Source organism: Pteropus vampyrus, unplaced genomic scaffold, assembly GCF_000151845.1.
Source record: "Pteropus vampyrus isolate Shadow unplaced genomic scaffold, Pvam_2.0 Scaffold5, whole genome shotgun sequence".
NCBI lineage: Eukaryota > Metazoa > Chordata > Mammalia > Chiroptera > Pteropodidae > Pteropus > Pteropus vampyrus.
Window position 1 is genome coordinate 9,496,441 of NW_011888786.1, and position 9,310 is coordinate 9,505,750.

A 9,310-nucleotide genomic window follows, 5' to 3' on the forward strand; every position below is an offset into this window, starting at 1 on the left:
CCTATCTCTCTTACTCGTCTTTATATCCAAGCCACTGGCAGGGTATCTGACATATTTTCTGAGTTGAATAGTATTCTCCCAATTTTCATGTCCACATAGAACCTCAGAATGTGACCTTATTTGGAAACAGAGTCTTTGCAGGTGTTAGTTAAGGTGAGGTCATGCTGGATTAGGGCGGGCCCTACATCCAATGACTGGTATCCTTATAAGAAACTGTGTGAATATACATACAGACACAGACACGGAGGGAAGAAAGGCATGTGCTGACGGAGGCAGAGACTGGACTGATGCAACTATAAGCCAAGGGACACCAAAGCATGCCACCAAATGCCAGAAGAAGGAGGAGGCAAGGAAGGATCATCCCTCAGAGCCTTCAGAGAGAGCATGGCCTTGCCGACACCTTGATTTTGGACTTTCATCTTCCAGGACCATGAGAGAAGAAATCTCTGTTGTTTCAAGCCACCCAGTTTGTGAGACTTTGTTATGATAGCCCTAGAAAGCTAATCCACCACCCAGTGACTGGTGAGCGAGTGAGAGGGAGCAACTAAGTAACTCAGACACCTCCTTCCCCCTGCACTCTGACTCCAATGCGAAGGCAAAGGCTTCCCTTCTCCTTCTCCCTATAACATTACCAGGGAGCTCTGAGGGGTGTTGGCTGATGGAGTCCCCTCAGAAGACACCGCAGGGCTCCAGAGTCCTTCCCGCTCTTGACTTAGAGGTGGGGAGACAGTAACCACCCTGCCTCGGCCAAGGTCAGCCCAACATAAATGGAGCTGCCATCTGCCATCTTGGCCCCTGTCCAAGAGAGAGAAAGGCCTTCCACAAGCAAAGTCATTTAAACCCATCTACGGTTCCATGGTACTGATCGTGTGCCCATCACGGGCCAGGTGCTGCGCCCAGCTCTGAGCTCCCACAACCACTGCTCTGCCCTCTCTTGGAAAACCTCTTACTTCCTCTCTCGCATCTTAGCTATTTTTATATATCGAGCTGCCTCATTTTCCCAAGGGGGTCATTTGGCAAATATAAAAATGGCTCAGAGAAACCACAGACCAAAATACGTTTCTGACGAGAACCACCCACCCTTCAATATGCCACTTGCTTGGTGGATTCATTCTCTCTTATCCACGGGGGACATTATCAGTTTGCATGGGACACGAAAGCACTAGTCCCTGTGGGTCTCTCTCTCTGGGTCTTGGATTCCTGGCCCTTTTAGGTCAACCCTTTAGATTTCTTTAGGACAGGTCATAGGTTGAAGGCATGAATAATCACAGCTGATCTCACTGAGTGCTTACTCTGCACCAAGCGCCATGAGTGTTATTTCATGTTCATTACACTCCAGGGGTAGGGACTATTATTAAGCCTACTTTGGTGATGGAGAAACTGAGGCACAAGGAGGTTGAATAATTTACTCAAGGTTACACAGTGATTAAGGGATAAGCGACAAGCTGGAATGTGACGATGGTGGTCTGGCTCCAGAGCCCAGGCTCCCAGCCACTGCTGACAGTGCAGCTGAAGGACGTGTCTTTGCAGGAGGCACATCGTGCCATCATCGAGGGCCTCAAAAATGATTCTCCTGTCTTTACCTTTTTTTTCTTCCCAAAAGTAACTAGTATCACTTTCTTAGCAGTAACTCACTAGAAGCCTTTATTGAAGCGTAAAAGAATATGGAATGTGGAGTCGGTAAGACATAGATTCCATTTCTGCACCAGATGTTTAACCCAGAGCAAGTTACTCAGGTTCTCTGGGCCCTGATTTCTCCACAGTAAAGCAATGACATTCACGAATTGTCTGGTACAGAGTAGCCATTCTGTCAGCCTCCCTCTGCCTAAATAGATTTTACATGAAATTGCACAGTTAAGGAGATATGAGCTGCCCATTGGTCAGTCCACCTGTGGCTTTATAACAACAGAAAGGGCACTAATCCCATTCTTGAGAGCTCCACTCTCATGACCTACTCACTTCCAAAAGACCCCACCTCCTAAAACCATCACATTGGGGGTGAAAATTTCAACCCATGAATTTGGAGGGATACAAAACCATTCCATCTAGAGCGCCGCCCTAGTTCATATCTAATTTAAGTCAGATTATTATGAAACTAAGAAATTTGAAGCTAAAAGGGACCTTTGAAATCGAGAGGTTTGGTTTCTGGCTCTAAGCACCAACTAAGCAACTACGAAGATGTGTGGTCATGCGCAGGCCATGGTCCCTGCTGAGCACCAGCAACCTTATTTCCTGAGAATACATAGCATCCTGGAGCGAATGCTGGACTTTGAAGCAAAAGATAAGATTTGGACTCCTGGCCCAATGGCAGACCCAGTTGCTCACCCTGCTGACCTAGTTATTTTGAGGCAAAAGTAGTATGCGGTCAACGAAAAGTAATTGTGACTATAAGGGGCTCGTGAATATAAGGCACTGTTGGATAAAGCTGTTTTGCCATGAAATGGTGAGTTTCCTGGCAGAGTAGACACTATCTGAACAGTGCAGGCTAAAGGCTGCCCTTCAAGTCTCTAGTGCTGAGACCACAGATACCAGCTCCCGGCCTTGCCTTCAATCGTGGCTGCCTCGCCTGCCTACACCCCTGTTACTTGTCCCTTCATCTATCTCTCTTCACTTCCAGGACCCCTTGAGTGAGCCACCCCTTTCCCGCCCTGACTCTAAAATCTGCTGTTTTTCCAAATTATTCTATCTGAATAATGAGGTGTAGCAGATGCTCATGTCTTGCCCCGTCTCCTATCACTCACTGCTCCTTCTTCAGCCACCTGCGGATTTTCTCCAGCTGATGGCTCCTGTGGCCTCACAGGGCAGACCACAGTGCTGAGGAATTAAAGCCTCTGCGAGCGAAGACTGAGGAAGCTGGTGGATAATACCCCAGCCTCTTCCCTGATGACTCAGGAGCTCATTCTACAGTTTTCCAGGCGCCCGAGCCAAGATGCTCACAGCAATGACCTGCTGTCACTGCCCCCTAAGTGGCCGCCTGCCCTTTCCTGACGCACTTCCCCATTCCCCTGACAATCCTTGGGATGTCTTCCCAATTAACCTGCTCACCCGCGAATCTTACCTCAGAATCTGCTCCTGTGGGAACTCAACCTAAGAAATCAGCAAATCACATCTTGACCAGGGGGACCAGTGAGTGCCTCATCTGCATAGGTCACTTAGAGCCACCATGGACTAAACGAAATTCCATCGCAGGGTTGACAAGACCATGATCTACTTCAGCTTTCCCTAAGACTTTCTCCACCGCTCCCTCCTGCTGGACTTTCATATACCATGTAGCTCAATTATTTGCAGTTTTTGGAACATATTCCAATCCTCAAGCCTCTGGCCCTGTGCCATGCTCTTCTTTTTTGCCAGCAACAGCCTTCTCCACCACTTATTCCTTCACCTCCCACTTGACTTTGAGTTTCAGCTCCCCTGACCACCCCCCACAAGCACATACCCAAGCTGGGTGACACATCCCTCTTCTGTGCTCCCAAGCCACCCCCTTCTGAACATGGCCCATTTTGTCTGGCTAGACTGTAAGTCAACTCTGTGAGGCAGAAAACCTATCTTATTTACTCTGAAATTCCAAGCCCGGCACCATACCCACACGCAGCAGGTTTTGAATAAAGGCTTGATAAATTAATGGAAAAAAAAAAAGTAGTAAACGAAGCTTTTAATTTCAGAATGGGAATAAGATAATTCCTCTAATCCAAGGTGAGACTCACGAGGAAAGTCTAAACCACTTTGCAGCCTGCCAGAGTGAAAACAGCAAGCACGTCCTTGTAAAAGGGGCAGCTGTAGCTTCGAAGGTCGTGAAGGACAGTGATAGTTGGGCAGTGGAAACCAAGAGGATGAGAAGCAGGAGGAGGAAGCAATCCAGAGACAGGGAACCCCGAGCATCCTGAGGCTGGACGTCTCTGGGTCGGCCTGGGAAGAGAGGAGCGGTCAGGGGCAGCCAAGTGCGGGCTCCCCTACGGGCAGCGAGGAAGGTGTGGACGGGTGTTTCCTCTGCCCACACGGACACAGTCCCAAGGCGTGTGACTTCCCTTATTGTTCAATATCCCAACCCTCCCCCAGCACTGCCATCTTTCCTTCCTTCCTCAGCTTCCTCTGTTAGAGGGTGAGGCTTCCTGTTAAGTCGTTCTGAGAACTGTGGTTTTCAGAGCTTTAAAGACCAGAAATGCCTGCCAGCAAAATTACCGCTAAAGGTCCCCACTGAATTCCAAGAAAATATTCCTCGCACCGCTACCCTGGCTCTTCCAGAGAGCGCCAGGTCCCAGCGGACAGAGGTGGGGAGAGGTCCCCCTCCCTTAGAGGGCTCGTCCTTTACACGGCGTTCAAGGCCACTCAGGAAAAGCCTGTGTCCCTCCGCTTTTCGTCAACAAAGCCAAATTGTAACTACCAGGATGCTGTTATTTAAAGTTGAATCCTGCTGTGAATCATTTCTAGAACAGAGATTTTTCTGCAAAGTGATTTGCCATGCTCTTTTATTTTTTAATTAATATATTTTTTAAAAACCCATATATGGTAATTTTCTATTTTTCTAGAATACATAATAATACATATAAATAACTGGGTAGTAAAATAGAGACTATACAAAGACGATCAGCATTCATAATAATGACAATAAAATGCCACCAAATCCTAGAGAGCCTTCCAAAAATTGAACTATTGGTCAATGGTCCCTTATCTGCAATTCCAAAATTCATTCAGTAGCAAAAATTGGCCTGAACTAATGAGAAGAAATTTATATCCATTTATCTTGCATAGAGTAAATATTCGTACCTTTTGCTGCAGACATATGAATATGTTTTAATACAGGGTGCTGCCCTAGACCCTGCTATATATAAACTATACAGTTTATGCATGCTATTATCTTTCTAGATTACAAAATATTCTGAATTCCAGAACACATCTGACTCAAAGGACTTCATATAAGGGATTATGAACCCAAGCCTATATAAATTGTGTTCAACTTCCTTTTAATGTTCGGTGTTTTTTAGGGTATTCCAACTCTGCGAAGTTGGAGTGCTGGCTGTTACCCGCTTTCTATTGCCAGTCTCCTTCCTGTTCCCTCCTGGATCCATACTCTGCTGCTCTGCTCTTTGCCCAGGGAGGCTACACACATGGATGGCTTCATTTTGTCTGACTCCCCTCTGTCAGTGGCAGTTACTAGCTGGAGAGCTAAGGGCCAAGGGAGAAAGAAGTTGGGATGTTTCTTCTTCACTTCGTCCAGCTTCACTGCCCAACACTGGCTCTGCCTGCCTCCCTCCCCATGCCAGCTCCTGCTGGGCAGCCCAACCCCTGAGAACTGAGGACCACTATAGCCTCCCCTGCCTCCTTCAGCCCATAGCGGGTAGTGACTGCTTTCCACTATTGCAGGAGGTGGGTTCACCCAGCTCCATGATTGTTCTCTATATCCTGCCCACACCTTGTGAGCAGCTTCATTAGACCCTTTATTAGAGAGTCTCCCCATTTGAACCAGCTGGAGTGAACACTGTCTACGGCTGCACACTGACTGATTCGTTGACAAGTTAGAGTCCCTGTAGTGCCCTGTGAAATGTGCTGATCTTAACTCAGGAGGCCTGAGTTTGAGGATTGGGTAACTTTGGGCAAGTCATTTCACTTTTCTGGATCTTAGCTTTTCTATCTCTAAAAAGGGCTGAAAATGCTTTATTTCAGAGTGTGCTGTGATAATACAGCAACCAGTATGTGGAAATGTCTAGGAAACTCTAAAGAAATGCAAAGGAATTCAAGAACTCCTAGGAAACTACAATATTCAATTATTCCGAATCTCCTATCCCTCTAACTCTTCTGGATAAAAGAGTGTTTGCTTTGTGTCTTAGTTTGTGAGGGCTGCTATAGCAGAAATACCATAGACTAGGTGGCTTAAATGACAAACATATATATTCTTCATAGTTGTAGAGGCTGGGAAGTCCAAGATCAAGTTTGAGGCAGATCTAGAGTCTGGTGAGAATCTGGATACAAAGAATCCTTGTAGCCTCCCGTGGCAGAGAGCAGAAAGAGGTCTGCTGTCTCTGCCTCTTTTATAAAGGCTTTGATCCCATCATGAGAGCCCCGCCCTCGTGACCTCATTTACAGATAAATACCTCCTAAAGGCCTCACTGCCTACTATCATTGCACTGGGGGGTTAGGATTTCAACATATAAACTGGGGCGGGGGGAAGGGGAGGACAAACTTTCAGTCTATAACACTTTGTTTTAAGCAAGTATATCTACGCCCTGCTCTGAGACCAGAGGTGGCTAGGAAAAGGAAAGCCTGAGGTCTGCCCTCTCTCTTTCCTAGATATCCGTTTCTGTTCTTGGGCTGCTTGAGCCTAATGTCTATCATCCACCTTCAGTGGGCATCTTGCACAGAAGCTTCTGTGCTTAGTCTTACCCTGATCAACCTACTTTTTCTTTTCCATCTTCTGCCATTCTGTGATCATTTGGGGCTTCATTTTTATTTTCTCCCAAATCTTCAACATTCTGTCCAGTTTGAGGTTGCTTTAAGTTTTAAAGTCACATATTTCCCTAGAGGATAAAGTCATCATTTTTAGTAAAAACCTTATCACTCATTAAAATTCTTTTCACCTCCTCATCTCAATACTATCTCAAACAGGAATCTCCGATATATAGTTGTTATCAATAAGAAATTGTTGCTCTGATGTTAAAACAACCTAGATTAATTTTTTTGTGTATGTGTGGCTAAAATTTACCATAAAGTTACTTAACTCTCTATTTTAATTATATAGGCTTGGCCTACAAATCTGATCTTTTCCTGGAGCTGGTCATGCCAACACCACATGGGTGTTCCCCATAAGAGGGAACAATCAACAAGATTAAGTTACTTTGAGTTCTTAACCGATTTTCCAGAACTTCCTCTTCCTATCACAAAACACAGCCTTCTGAACAACACATTCAAGTTAGCCTGATCATGCCCAGAGCTTTAGTGAATAAGACACATTCTGGAAATAAAAGTGATTTTACATGTAAATGACTAACTGATACTTTTACCCTCCCAATAACCCTTACTATATATCTTTACCTAATCTAGTGCCAGAACAGAGACTGTCTTCATGTTACACACTTTGAGAGTTGTTCAGATTCTTCTGATCCCTGGAGTTTTGTTGTACCAAGTATTTGCTAGAAGAGGACATTCTTACTGGACTTGGCAATACTTTGATATACAAAGATTGTGGTCAGGCTATTTATGGTCATTGTATTTAATTACTATGATGGTATAATTTTCCTTCTTGATAATTTATAATTATACTTAAAAAAAAAAACAAACAGAGTGAAGTTCTTTTAAGTAAGACATGGCATGACACCTCTGCAGTGTGTGTGGTAACCTAAATGTGGAAGCCCCACACGTGACCAGGTTCTAGGGCAGGACCACACTCAACTTCCTGTACTCCCCCCTGCCCCAGATGGGCCTACAGAGCAGATGAATGCTTCCTATGTGAGAATTAAACAGAACTGCAGTTCAATTCAGCAGAGCTTTCCCCACAAGTCTTTACCATGCATAAGCAAACTTTTTTTCTGTAAGGACCCAGTAGTAAATATATTAGGCTTTGCAGGCCATGGTCTCCGTTGCAACCTCTTAATTTTGATATTGTCGTTCAAAAGCAGTCTTAGACAATAGGTAAGCAGCTGGGCAAGGCCCTGTTCCAATAAAACTTTATTTACAAAAATAGGTGTTGGGCTAGCTTTGACCAAGGGGCTTGTGGCTTGCCATCCCGTTTTAGTTTATTACAGAGCAATTACTACATTGTACTGTGATGATCTCTAACTTAACCGTCTCCTATAAACCCAAGCATTTCTAATGAAGATTCTCCACTGTTAAACATTTTCAAAAATAAAGCCCAATCATTGGCAACCATCATAAAAATAATGGATTTGGGTAAGAGTCATCAATGGATACTAAAACAGGAGAGTCCAATGAGAAACAAGACAGTCACATAGTCTCTCCATGTGTCTCCCCACAATGTACTTATTAATTGTTAAGGGGAAAATAGTAATTTTACAGGGAGAAATCCAGCAGAAACCCCCTCAATCAAGTAATCAAAGATAATATACCCACTCATGGGATAAATCAATACCAGGTACCTCGCTTCTGTGGGATTCTTGCCCAAAACAAATAATCCAAGTGTGAAAACATCAAATGAACCCACATCGAGGGGCATTCTGCATAGTATTTGGCCTATGCTCTTCACAAATATCAGTGTCAAAAAAGACAAAGGCTGAGAAACTGGTTCAGATTATAGAATAGACAAGAAACACGGCAAGTGAATGCAATGCATAATCTGTGATTTTCTTCTTATAAAGGACATTATTGGAAAGATTGACAAACTATGAAAAACGTCTGTAGATTGAAGAGTGTTTTGTATCAAAGGTCATTTCCAGATTTTGATAATTGTAAAGTGGTCGTGTCCTTGTTTTTAATACATACACATTGAAGTATTTATAAGTAAATGGGCATCGCAGCTACAACTAAGGTGACCAGTCATCCACGTTTGCCTGAGACTTGGGGTTTCCGGATGCAAAACTTTGAATGTTAAACTCAGGAAAGTCCCAGGCAAAGTGGGAGGAGTTGCTCACCCACACTGCAACTGACTCTAAAAATTCAGGACAAAAGTGTGCGTGTATGTGTGTAAAACAAATGTGGAAAACGGTAACATTTAGGGGTATATGGGTGACAAATTTTGATACTATTCTTGCAATTTCTCTAAAGTCTAAAATTATAGTGAAATAAAAAGGTGAAAGGGAAATAAAAAGGTGAAAGGCAGCTTGAAGAAATGTCCTCCAAAGCAGATTCAATCGTTTTCTATGTCATGGCAATAGGCTCAGTGGCTGAGAGTAGAAACCACACCAATTGGAGTCTCTAGGTTGTAGGATGTTGTTCAAACAGTGGTCTCTTGACTTCAAGCCACAGCCCTGCAGTCTTCTAGCTGGAACACCAGACGCCTTTCTTAAAATATCATATTTTTAGACCCAAGGGTGAAGCCAGTCAGGAAATGACTGAAAGTCAGTTATTTTATCACCTGTTCAATGTTAGGCACGATGTTGTTATACATTTTTCTTCAGGTAAACTCTTTCAATCCTCACAACAATCTTGGGAAGACTGTTAATAACTTTGTTTCACAAACAAAAGAAAAAAGCGAGCCATCGAAGTGTTAAATACCCCTGACAAAGGGTACACAGCTACAAAGTGGACAAAGAGGGTCCAAAACCAGCTCCATAACTGAAAATGGCACAAATGGCTAACAATGGGGGTCCTGGTAAATATTATATGTTCATCCTTGCTGTAGAATAGGAAGTGACTTTAAAAA